This window comes from Podarcis tiliguerta, assembly GCF_965153285.1.
Source record: "Podarcis tiliguerta genome assembly, chromosome: 2".
Lineage (NCBI taxonomy): Eukaryota > Metazoa > Chordata > Lepidosauria > Squamata > Lacertidae > Podarcis > Podarcis tiliguerta.
This window is the reverse complement of record NC_139535.1, coordinates 62552633-62565426: the sequence shown is the minus strand read 5'-3', so window position 1 is coordinate 62565426 and position 12794 is coordinate 62552633. Positions and strand designations below refer to the sequence as shown.

Below are 12794 nucleotides of genomic sequence, written 5' to 3'. Positions count from 1 at the left end.
AATACTGTGAGCCTGCCTTCAGCAACATCCAGGGGGGCGGGTAAGGCAGACTGCATCTTTTCTTTCTGGACTGATGGTGACAACCCGGAGATTGCATCTGATTGTCTGTCGGTTTTTAAAATAGATATCCAGTAAAAATGTAGCCTAAGCCTCTCTTGTCCTGCTTCTTCCCCAGACATCACCCATCATTATCTCCTCAAACACGCAAGCAAAAACAAACAAACCTCCTGTAGGTAAGGAGGAAGGATTGGTGTCAGGATAACGAGAAGACTTACATGGAAGAAACTGTAGCTGCATCCTAGTTCACAACCACCGTTCTGTCAAAGAAGCCGACACAGACGCCAGCTTGTGACCTTACCACCCAAGTAGCAAGAAACAAAGGGTAATTGGTTCCATAATGTCTATTTTCACTTTGCTGCTTCTAATCTAGGCTCTTTAAGGCTATTTCCATAGTCAAGAGAATCCCTTTTATGTTTGAGGTTCCTCTTAGGGGCATATAAAAAAGATAAAAGCTATTGGATTTATCAAAGGGTGAGACAGGTGTAATTTTATAAAAATGAAGGTGGAAAATAATGAAGAGTGGCAATGCCCTCTATGAAATGAAGGCTGAGATTTTCCTATCTCAGGTGAAACTTCTTTTTTTAAAAAAAAAATATTCTGCTATTTGAAAGTGAGAAAAGATCACTAATTAAATTGCCTGCCTGAAGTGGGCCAAGAAGGATACCTCCACCGAGTTACTCTGTTTGCTTGAGAGCGAGAATAGTAATTGGTATCCAGCTGTTGAGATTCAATGTCGTGTCATCTTTTCATTTTCTCTTCATCCTATTAATTCCAGAACATTTTATACATTCCATTTCTTGGTTTCTGGAAATATCTGCCTAGTCACTGTAACAATATTTTCTTGCAGTGTGTTTGAATAACACACATCCCCCCCCCCCAAAAAAAAAACTTCACTTGAAAGTGGTTTGGCTCACTGAAGTGTGTAAGAAAGAACACAAGACCATAAAACTAACACAGGACACCGAAAATGGTTTTATTTGTTTTTCCAGAAAACATAAAAATCTCAGGGTTGAAGGTACTCATCTAACTAAGCCTTTGGTTTACGTGAACTGAATTTGTAAATAAAAAATAATGCCATTTATATCGTTGTACCTTATAAAACAGGTTTTTTTAAAAAAAATCAGGGTTTATCTGCTGCTTTAAAAAAAGTTTTGAGGATGAGAAATCAAAACCTTCTGTATTGTTCACTTATTGTTCCAGCTTATACCCTGGTCAAATATAATAAAATAAGCAGAACTGATCCAGACCATCAGTTATTGTGGAAGACCTCATTATGCCAGGAACATCAGGATGTGGAGGCACTGGCCTGGTGTGTTATTGAAAATCACTGTCTGTCAAGCAAAACTATACACGAGAACCTCTGGCAAGCTGTTGAAATTCATGTTTTGCAAGCACTGAGCTGCACAAATGACTCAAGCAGAGGCATAAAATCTAATGGTGAATTTATAATTGACTTGAGACAGGGGAGAGGTGGGGGGTGCATTTGGAATAAGAACCTAGAAACCATTCCAAAGCTGATACACCTTCTCTTTGCAGCAAAAGTATGCATCATTCTGATGCTACAAATTCATGCATTTTCAGGTACAGATTCCTATTTATCTGGTGGAGAAGGGAGGACTCGTGAGCCTCTGATAGGCAATGGGTGCTTTTTAGCAGCCACAGATTCATAGAGTTGGAAGGGACCCTGATGATCATCTAGTCCAACCCCCTGCAATTCAGGAATATGCAGCTGTCCCTTACAGGGCTCAAACCTGCAACCTTGGTGTTATCATGCACCTCTTTACCTTGGACTTTGGTGATTAAGTTTTTTTGTTTTGTCTTATGGGGCCCACTTCTCTTATTGAATCTGTACTCTTACGTTCCATCTAGAATAATTTTAATTGCTTTATAATTTTAACCATTTTATCTGTTTTTAATAGTTGTATACAGTGGTACCTCGGATTACAGACGCTTCAGGTTACAGACTCCGCTAACCCAGAAATAGTACCTCTAGTTAAGAACTTTGCTTCAGGACGAGAACAGAAATCGCGCGGTGGCAGCGCGGCAGCAGCAGGAGGCCCCTTAACTAAAGTGGTACCTCAGGTTAGGAACAGTTTCAGGTTAAGAACGGAGCTCCGGAACGAATTAAGTTCTTAACCCGAGGTACCACTGTATTGTATTGTTGTAATCCACCCGAAGACTTTATGGTGAAGGGTGGGTAAGAAATCTACCAAATAAATGAAACTTTTTGCTTCTGTTTTTGTACCAGAAGCTTGCATCTAAAAGGGTTTCATTCCACACACTAGGCTTGGGCTCCCGCTACAGAGGCTGGAATGTGCCCTAGACACATGAGTTCCTTGTTCAGGCACTCCACAAGTATTTGGAAGACTGTGAGATGTTCCTTGCAAAGCGGGCACTATCTCCCAAGTGTATCTGGGCAGGTGGTGGTAGATTCGGTTGGGACTACCCCAAAAAGAGAGGCTCTGGGTAGACTTTGATGCTTTGAGTGATTTGGGCACCTAACTTGAAGCTAGGGGTAATGATATGTGTGATATAGCACTAGAATCTGCCATTCAAAAGCAAATCTTGTATAGCTAGCACCAGCCAGTGACATTAACTGCAACTGCACATATATGTGTTACTGTTGGCTTCTTGGGGTGTAGGGAGGGGCTGACTGTCTCCAGCTGTGGGAAGTATCATTTGGGTGGGTCATATTTTGCAGCTCACAACACAGGAAGAGTGAGAGTTTGAAAACCAAAATTTAAATTCAAAATTCAAAACCTCAATACCTCTCCCCTTATTCTATTTTTTTAAAAAAAACCCTGTCTCAGCTGAGACATTTTTTTCCAGAGGCTTACTTCAACAATCAATCAGTATATCATTTACCATATTAGGCCTTGCTGCTATATTGCGTTTTCAATATTGATAACTACAATACCATACAATAAAACAAAGTTGAAATGAAATGGACAGGAAAAGCCATATTTGGCCAAAAGAAATTAATGTAAATGTTTCCCCAGAAAATATATGTGCAAACAAGTATTATGTCAAAACTACCCGTAACAAATATTGATGCAACAATAGTTGGAACGCAGCAGGGTGCCAGATCCCCAGTCTCCATCTTGATTTCAAAAACCATCTACTAGCAGGTAGATCAGGCTTCCTCAACTTCAGCTCGCCAGATGTTTTTGGCCTACAACTCCCGTGTTCCCTAGCTAGCAGGACCAGTGGTCTAGGATGATGAGAATTGTAGTCTCAAAACATTTGGAGGGCCGAGGTTGAGGAAGCCTGAGGTAGATTAACCTTGGGGTGAGAGGGATGAAACTGCCTGAGGCAATGAGAACATAGCTAGGGGGGGGGGCGGGAATAGAAAGCTCAGGGTGAGAGAAAAAGCAGAGGGATGTTAATTTCTTATACTAATTATGTCTTTGATTTCCCAGTGGAAGAGGGCAATGCTGAGAAAAGTGATGATGGAAAAGCCAAAGCCAATTATAGAAAAGTGGTGGGTAGGCTCAGCCCACCTGACATTAACCCCTGGACTAGGTAAGCCCTTGTCAGATCCAGTAGGGCTTATCTGGCATACTCTGAGCCCAGAATTGGAGAACATTTGCATCCCACCCTTCCTACACAGAACAAAAGGTGACAAGGGCATTGATAGGCTAGGATATGTTGAATTTTTCAACTTTCAAATTCCCAAAATGAGGAGAGCTATAAATTTGTAACATGACTTGGGAATTCCAAAGATATTTTGGTTGAATTAATTTAATTTAGTTTTGCTTGTTAGGTAGAATGTATGTAAAATTGCATAGAGATCATTAACAACGATTGCCAAGTATTAATATTATTTTTATTATTTAGTATTCAGAAGGTAAAATTAAAATTATTTGGTTTTCCGAAAGCAGTTTATGTGCTTCTTCATCAAACATAGCCTTGCCAAGTTAAATGTTACCCAATGACAACAATAATAGCAGGTCTGAATTCCTCAAATCCTAAAACATATTTTTAAGAGCCTTCACTGAATAAATTTGCAAAAATTAAGTTTACCCCTAAAATGACATGTCCCATTGCTAGGTATTTAAAGGACTTGAAGCATGGGCCCATGATAGAAATTTGCATAAAAATTGCATATGCTCATTTATTTGCACAGATACTTCAAGTAAATTCATATGGCAGATTGCTAGGGACTCACCAGTATTATCCTAAGCTGTGCGTCCAGCCATCCAATACAAAAAGTGTTTTTTAAAAAAAAAGTTTAATACAACTTAGAAGGGAGGGGCGGGAGATTTGGGTTCCATCACAAAAGCTGTGGGGCTCAGCCCTCTAGCGATGCATATCATTATTCCCCATGCATTTTGTCTTTACAACAAATGTGAGGGCGGTTAGGCTGAGGGTGTGTGACTGGTCCAAGGAAAGCAATGTGGACTTGGAGGGGATTCGAACCCAGGCCTTCCTAGCCATGGCCCAACACTCTAACCACTAAACCACACTGACTTTTACAATGATCTCCATTCCAAGCCCTGTCCTAAAGCCGTCTAAGAAGAATGAGAAGCAGGGTGGAGATGGGATCCCTATCTACTCATCGACAGCACCAATAAACAACAGCTGTAGGCTATGGTGGCCAGCATGAGAGGTGGAGTTGGGATTCTGGAAGCCAAGCAGAGGAATAGGGATGGGTTGGCAACGTTCTCATCTTAGCAGGGCCCCTGTGGATTATTCTCCATAGCATAGGAACCCAGATCTCAGCAGAGTCCTTAAATCCAGTTAAAATCAATGGGACTGAAAGGTGCTGAAATTTGGATTGTGTCCGTACAGTTTCATCTTTATTTATTTTCTGTCTTTGTGGTGTTTGAAATCATTTTAGGAATGTGCTTTGCATTTTCTTGGTTTAACAAAAATATTTAATTTTCTCCCATAATTCACAACATGTTTATTTTGCATCAACGGAATCATGCTGAGTTCCTTATGAGGGCTATTTATGTCCTGTTTAGTAATTTTCATGGCTGCTAACCAAAGATGTGTCATATTTTTAAAACTATTGCATTCAATTTGTGTGTTTAATCTATATTTATACCCCTTTCTTATCAAATACTTCAGGGCTTTATTAACTGTTACTACCTTTTAGGAAGCCAAAATAAAGAATACTTGACACCTCATGTTCCTCTGTACAATAGAAGCAAAGTTCAATGAACTGGGGGGAGAGGGAAACGCAGTAAGAGCTAAAACAAATAAACAAGCAAAGTAAAACATAAGACAAGAGAGAGGAGCAAAAAAAGAAACAACCACATCAGCAAAAACTAGTCCAAAGTATGCAAAAACAATTATAATTGTTAACAGTTCTTCTTCCCTGAAGGGGAATCAATGTAATTTTATCTCACCCAGAGGTGGGGAAGCTTTTTTCAGATCAAGGGCCACATTCCCTCATAGGCAACCTTCCGGGGGCCACAAATCAGTGGTGGACAGGTCCAGAGAGAAAAGTGGGTGCAGCAAAAAGGGTGACTCTGACCTTTGTACAATGAAAGCCAGAGGTCTTTACATTCACCCATGTCCCACGTGCATTTCTCCATCCAGCCCAAGAGCAACAGCACTCAAGGAGGACCTAGGAACAGTCCCCAAGGGCCAGAAAGAGAGGCCTGGAGGGCCACTTTAGCCTTTAGGCCTGAGGCTCCCCACCCCAGCTGTGAATAGTTAGCCATTTCTTCCATTTTCTAGTAGACCTCTGAAAACTTCACACGTTACATACTTTGACCAGATGTATACGGTACACTTGTTTATTTTTAGAAGAAAGTCCCACTTAATCCAGTAGGACTTTCCAACAAGTAAACATGGCTGGAATCTGCCTGTTATTCTGGACTCACTGCTGTGGTGGAATTGATAAGCGGTTTCTCCAGCCCAGACTAGGGCTCCTAAACCTTATAACCACCCTTCTTTGTGTGCCTTCAACAGGCAGGCTCACACGCAGGCATTGAACAGATGAGGCTCTTACTCAGACAGAAAAAAGAGCACTGGGGCGAATACTGTTTCCTACTACAGGCACAGGGGACTGTGGCCCTCCGCATAGTGTTGGTTTCTGCCCCAGCCAATGATCAGGGGTGATGGGAGCCGTAGTTCAACATCTGAAGGAACACAGATTCTCCATCCCTGGCCTGGATATTCTTATTTGTGATCCCAGAGGGAGCAATAAAATAAACAAATGAAAGGAGCAGCATTGGCTCCGTTACCTACAGACTGATGAAGCAGCATGGAAATGTTGGGAGTGTGCATCTCTCAAGACTTATATCCAGGCAAGAAAAAGCTTCACCTGTTATATTTCTGTGTTGGAAAGACCCAGGAACTGTTTCAAAGGTGACAATTCTGTCTATAGGAAAGTATCCACACAATCATTTCAAAGCATAGTAAAAGATCTCTCAGAGCTTGGCCTGGCAACCCTAGTAAAAGCCCACAGATCTTTACTGTTTATAGCCTTGTTGTTACCTGTAAGACATGTAATATGCACTCCTTCCCTAATTTGGGGTGCTCCCTCAGGATGCTTTATTTTAAGGGCATTTGGCAACTGTAATTACTACTTCTTGATTACTAACTGTTGCCAAAACCTCTCTCTTTATAAATAGGGCTGGAACCCTGTCTAGAAGTTTCAGGCTACAGCTCCCACCATCCCTCACCATTGGTCATGCTGTCTGAGGCTGATGAGAACTGGAATCCAACATCTGGAGAGCACAGGTTGAGGAAGGCTGCTCTACACACTTACCTGGAAGAACACCCCGTTGAATTGAACAGGACTTGATTCTGAGCAGCTAGACATAGGATTGCACTGTTAAAAGCAAATCTTGTGCATCCTACAGTTAGTGGCCTGGTTTACAAAAAGAGCTGAATCACCAAAAGCAAAACTGATCGGCGGCAGCTGGCAGATTGAAGTTCTCAGCAACTTTCAGTGGAACATCTCTCTGATTAGCGATAAACTTTGTACAGGAGAGTAGGTTTAGGTACCCCAATATCAATCATTACATCTCTGGCAGTTCTATAAATGTCAGACAGGCTGCTGATTCATTTCCTAAAATGGCTTCCTCTGGTACGGCCAACGTCTCTGGAGATAATGACTTTAAAGGCTCCTTAGGTAAGCGATGACTAGTGTTTCTTTTAAGGTCAAAAAGCAAGATTCTCCCATAAATCATCAGGAGGCTTTTTTAAAAGTGAGAATTTAAGAGAAGTAGCAGAATTTATAGCATCCGTTGCTCCAGCCGCAGAGTATTAGAAGGTGGAAGCATAAATAAGGTTGCCATATTTTGAAGAGCAAAAAAGAGGACACATTTGCCAACATCTACTTTTAACAATGGATCGCTTTGATGACTCTGCCCATGAAAAAGAGGACAAATAGCAACCCTACAAGCATTTGTGACCCCATTATTGGGCAAATGAAGAGAGGCCTTTTTAGAGTGAATGTGTGCCCACACCACTTCAGTGGCAGCAGAAAGACAGAAAAGTAGGTTGGCCATTCTCTAACAAAACATGAGACCTTAACTACTTCCAAATAAAATCACTGGGAAAAATTTGGGGGGGGGGGTGGAAATTCCAGGTTTACCTGTGTGCTTTATAATATCATTTCACTCCCAAATATAGTATCCCCTCCCAAATCTCATTAAGCAGTGTTTTAGCTTCCCAGTGAGCAGCACAGGTATCTTGACTAAAGTAGCTCCCCTTAGACAAATGTTTCCATGTTTTCCCTCTGAGTCGAACTTCTCTGTTGTGGCTTCCTATAGAGTTGGGACTTATCACAACAGCACAGCACATTCAGCAGGGTTACAATGAATGAGATGAGCTTTAAAAGGATTCGGTATCCGTCCGCTTATTTTGCATTAGCCAAGCAAATGCTTTGAGAGGACACATATTCTTGAACTACCACTATATGGCAAGATAACGTATTAAATATGTGAGTTTCTTGATACTTGCAATTTGGAGCTAGCATCTGGAAATGTAGGGGGATATACTGTATATCTTCATAGCGTTAAGATTCTATTGGCTTCATTTAGTATTCCGCCTCCCCTTTTAGAAATAAATTAAAATACTTTTTTTTTTACTCTTCTGTTAAATATTATTTATGAGGAAAATTAGAAGGAAGTGCAGCCTATGTACTATATGGCGGGGAGTTAATGGTGAGCATTATTTTACTCCATTCTCTCCCTGTGAACTAAGAATGTGCCTTAATAAACTAGGGTTGTTTTTAGTAATCTCCTGAGATATGTCAGGGGAATTAGCCTTTGAAAATGGTGTGGTTTTACTAAGCAGCTGTATAGTGGATTTGCTAGAGCAAGTAAAGCCTATTCTGTGAAGTGCAGATTTCCAATATGAGCAAGGAAGTGCTACAGTGACATCTATTGGAAAGCACTCTGATCCATCATTACAGGAAACAGATTAATCCAATAATCTATTTTGTTTGTCTGGAAGAATGTACAAGCCACTTAATCAAAGAATCCCTAAGCAGCGTACATAGAACAGTTTTTAAAAAAATTATTAATATGTTTCTTGGTTTGCCATGAAAACCAGTGCTTTGTGAGTGGTAGTTAGGAAATCACTTTCTACTTCATGATACTTTTCATTGGGCTAATCTTTCACTGATGTTCACCATGGTAACACTAAATCCCGGCTGTCTGCACAAAAAGTTCTTCTGAGATGAAGTAATGCTATCCAGAGACCTGATGCCAAACTTTAGACAGGAATCAAACATGGCATCCCAATTCAGCGAATTATAGAATGACTATATTGACGATACATTTTGCCAATAGTGGCTGGCACAGGCAATGATGTGTGGTGTTGGGAAACCAGGTAAGCAACGCCACCCTCTCCACACTGGCCACTAATACATCTGCTCCAGATGCGTGATAAAATTATCCATGAGACCTAAGATTCACAGAATGGTAAAGTTTGAAAGAAATATACAAAGCAGAAGGATAAAAGGTGAGATCCTGGGATACAGATCCTTTTTATCACCAGAGCAATCAACAACCAATGATGGGGTAAGGGTGAGAAGATGTAGATTGGGAAAATAATGAAGAGAAAATCTGAATTCCCCCCCAACTGTTCTAATTTGGAGCCCCCGCTCCACTCAGAAAACAGCTTATAAATGAAAAGGGGGGGGGGCGGGAATCAGGGAGGTCTGATCACAGATTTCCAATGTAATGTATAGTTTGGTCCAAACTCATTTTCCTTCCCCAACAGTTTGCCTCACCCACAGCCACTCAAGACAGTCACAGCTGTTGTCCAGCTTTAAAGTAGAACTTTTCATAAGAACTTATTGTGGACCTCAGGAAGGAAGGAATTTGCCCCAGTTCTTATTTTTCTGCATGACTACAATGTGTGCAGTTTCATTTAAGCCCTGAAACAAATTGGTGTGACCTAAGGAAGTAGCCTATCGCATCGCCACAGTCCCTTGGCTGTTCCTTATTAGTACAGAAGACAACCATCCCCTGAGCGGAACAAATAAATAAATAAATAAATAAGCACTTCAAAAAGGACATTCCATGTGAATGGAAGGTATCTTTGTGCAGCAACAAATTCCCCATCCTTTTGAAGCTTGGAGGAGAACCCTGCAACATATATAATCTTTTCTCTTCTAATCTGAAACTCTGAATCTTTCACTTCAACAAGCCAGAATCTCAGGTGTCTGGTTTTTGTGGTGGAAGTCTAAGTCTGTGGGAAGTAAGTTGGTTGTGTCATAGTCTGTCTCTCAGCATTTAGATGATTAAATGCCTTTCGTGTGCAAATTTAATATCTGGAAAAGTTGTATAAAAATAGAGAGAAAGCAAAATCTCTAGGAAACCAGAACCAAGCCTTAAAGATGAAAGAGTAGCCAAATTGAAATTGATCTGAAGAGATACTTTTGACACTTTGAAGTTATGGTGAGCAAAAACAGTTAAGTACAAGCAGTTGTCACATTTTTGAACTGATCCTTGAGAGAGGGAGGGAATCTAGGGAACTTTTATTGGGCTAACAATAGGTTCAGTAGGAAGAGCAGCCTTTAAGATCTGTAAATAAAACCTAATATACACTGACTGGCCATGGAATGCCTGGGTGGTGGAAGCCAGCTGAGCCTGTGGTTTATTCATTTTTGGGACCACACTGCAGTATTGCCTCCATGTACAGCCCACAGAAACCTTCCTATAGCCATTCACATATATCAGAGAAGGTAAGTAGATACATTAGGGTGGAGGGAGCTAAATTTGCCCCTGTACTCACCATAGTAATCCCACTCTCTGGCACGAGGAACACATTCCCCCCCCCCCCCGGCTGAAACTGAGCACTTCTTGGTCATGCTTGAATGCAATGAAACTCAGGAACGAGCTTTTTAAAAATATTAGACTTTTATAACTTTCCTTTAAATAAAATTACCTTTACAGCCAAAAATTACCAATGAGAGGGGCCAACAGTAATAGTTTGCACTTGTCCATCAGTTTCCAGTGGAATAGCAATTACTATGAAAACCCCTCTATGAAGAAAGGTTGCAACATTTGGGGCTTTTCCACCTAGAGCAAGCAGTGGACTGGAACCTCCCGGCGGGCCTTGGGTCATTTTCAGGTGCCTGCCCCATGGCCTCCTTCACTTGCCTGCTCCTTCCCCTGGCCATGCCATAGCTTGTAGGTTGGACAACTCCTTGAATGCTGATTAAATGTTGGCAGAGATAGAGAAGTTTGTGGGTGCAAGAAGAAGAAAGATAGGTCTCCTTCCTCTGAGGAGAAAAGGTCAGAGAAGGCAATGAATGAAATTAGAAAGAGAAAAGGTTAGTATTTGTTATTAATAAAATGGTGTCAGTAAGGACCAGCCGCCAAACTCTGCCTCTCTCTCCCAATACGATAGATAACTCAGGACTATCCAGCCAAAGTTGGATGATTGAGGACAGGTGGAAGAAAACACTTCTTTACACAATGCATAATTAAACCTTAGGAATTTGCTCCCGCATCATAAATTGTAGTTAGCTGATTGGCTTTAAAAGAGGATTCGACAACTTAATGGAGTTTAAGGTTATCCATGGATACTAGCAATGGTGGTTATGGGATACCTTTGCTGTGAGAGGCAGTGAGGGCTCTGACAGTGTCCTAGAGTCCTCTCTGTCCTTTCCAAAGCCTAGTTAGCACTTTCGCAGCTTTGGGAAAGAATGGGGAGCTCTAGGACCCTGTCAAAACCTTGTGCCTCCTTCCCAAAGCCCTGTGCCTCACTTACGAGTCTTTGGGAAAGCAGCATTAAGGGCTGGGGTGCCTCAGATTTGGGCCTCAACACTCCTCCCCCCCCCCCCCCGCCCCCGTGACTAGGCAGTGTGCAGCCTGCATGTTCTGTATTGAAGTACTCTTGCAGCCCACTTGGTATGAAATGTTATAGACTGTCCTGGACTAGCCCCTTCATCCATGTAGATGAGATCATTGTAGTGGTATGAGTATGGTCCACCAACAGAGTCAATTACATAGAAACCCCAGTGCCTTTTTGTTTAGGTTTCAGCAGAGGACACATGAAAGGCATTGAAATCTAATGCTTCACACCTTTATTGCTTGGTCATTGATTGGTGGCATGCGAGTCATTAAGGGTTCAACCACAGAATCCATTGCAATATTTTATTGCAAACCCCTCCACTCTTTGTTCCCGTTTCCAAAATGAGTACAGTAGTTCCGTAGAGAGTAAATTACCAGGTCAACCCACTAGGTGGCAGTGAAAGCTCATGGTTCATGATACCGTGCTTGGAACAGCACTGAAGTCCAAGCTAAGCTCCAATACCAGCAATTTATTCAGCCTTCATCCTGATTTGCTTGCACAGAGCTTACCCCGGTGATTAGACTACCTTTAGTCTTTACTGAGCATTTATCCTGATTTGTTTGCAGGGTACAGTACTTACATGTCTTCCTGTTAATCATTCATTTATCCTACGCTTTTCAGTGCATTTTCCTGTTACTTTCCTAACTGCACTTTCTTTAAAGTCCCTTTAAAGAAAAAAGCAGTTTTGTTATGCTAGTGTTCACTTCCAGATGCCTTGTTTATTGAACATTCATTCAACATGCATGAATAAATGACATTTGACTATTTATTGAGTGATCCTTCTGATCTGTTTGCAAAAACTGCTATGCCAAGCAATTCTTAACCCACACTTCCATTACATTTTATGGGCACTTCCCTTATTTCATCAAGTCCGAACTTGGGGGGAGGGGGCTTTATTGTGCAGGATCTCCAAATCAGTGTTAACTGTGCAACCTGAATTTGCCAGCGTGTAAGTGAATCCTGTCCCAAAACAGCAAGCGTCTGGAAGTGTCCGCTTTAATTCCACAAACTTTCTGGTATGTGCTTGAATCCGTCCCGCAAAATAAATCGTTTCAAGACTGGTGGTGGCCTTTCATTTAGATGCTTTTTAAAGAGCATCAGAGGGAGGGATCCATCCCAAACTGAAAGCTTCCAACTTGGGAAGCTTTTCTTACTAGATGCATGCTGGGGGCAAAGGGCAGAAGTTATTTCACCCAGCCTTTCTTGGGTCTGGGCCTTTGGAGACGGTGTTACACTGGATGGACCTTGACCTGGTCACTCCTCAAGGTAGTTCTTAACTCTCGAAAAACAACTTTTGTCCACCCCGCCCTTTGCTAAGAAGCTGCCCACCTGGAAGCCTGGAAGCTTTTAAACTCAGGTCGGTGGGACTCCCGGCTTTCCTTCCCCTAGGCAAAAGCAGCAACCCCAGACCCTGCTCTTCCGCGAGTCGACTCGGAAAAGCAAGTTTCCCTCAGTCCCAGGTG

General features: G+C 41.7%; 1 protein-coding gene across 2 annotated transcripts in view; it reads right to left on the bottom strand.

The window, feature by feature from the left end:
- ADAMTS2 (ADAM metallopeptidase with thrombospondin type 1 motif 2) overlaps positions 1-12794 on the bottom strand; it is a 331712-nt gene that overhangs the window by 318243 nt on the left and 675 nt on the right. Inside the window, exons 1-2 of one of the 2 annotated variants that reach the window (XM_083428526.1) lie at positions 12661-12794; positions 11912-11996 (exon numbers count right to left, since the gene is read on the bottom strand). The gene's annotated coding sequence lies outside the window, so the exon portion shown is untranslated. The remainder of the gene's footprint in view (positions 1-11911; positions 11997-12660) is intronic. The other variant, XM_083428527.1, reaches the window with a different exon arrangement.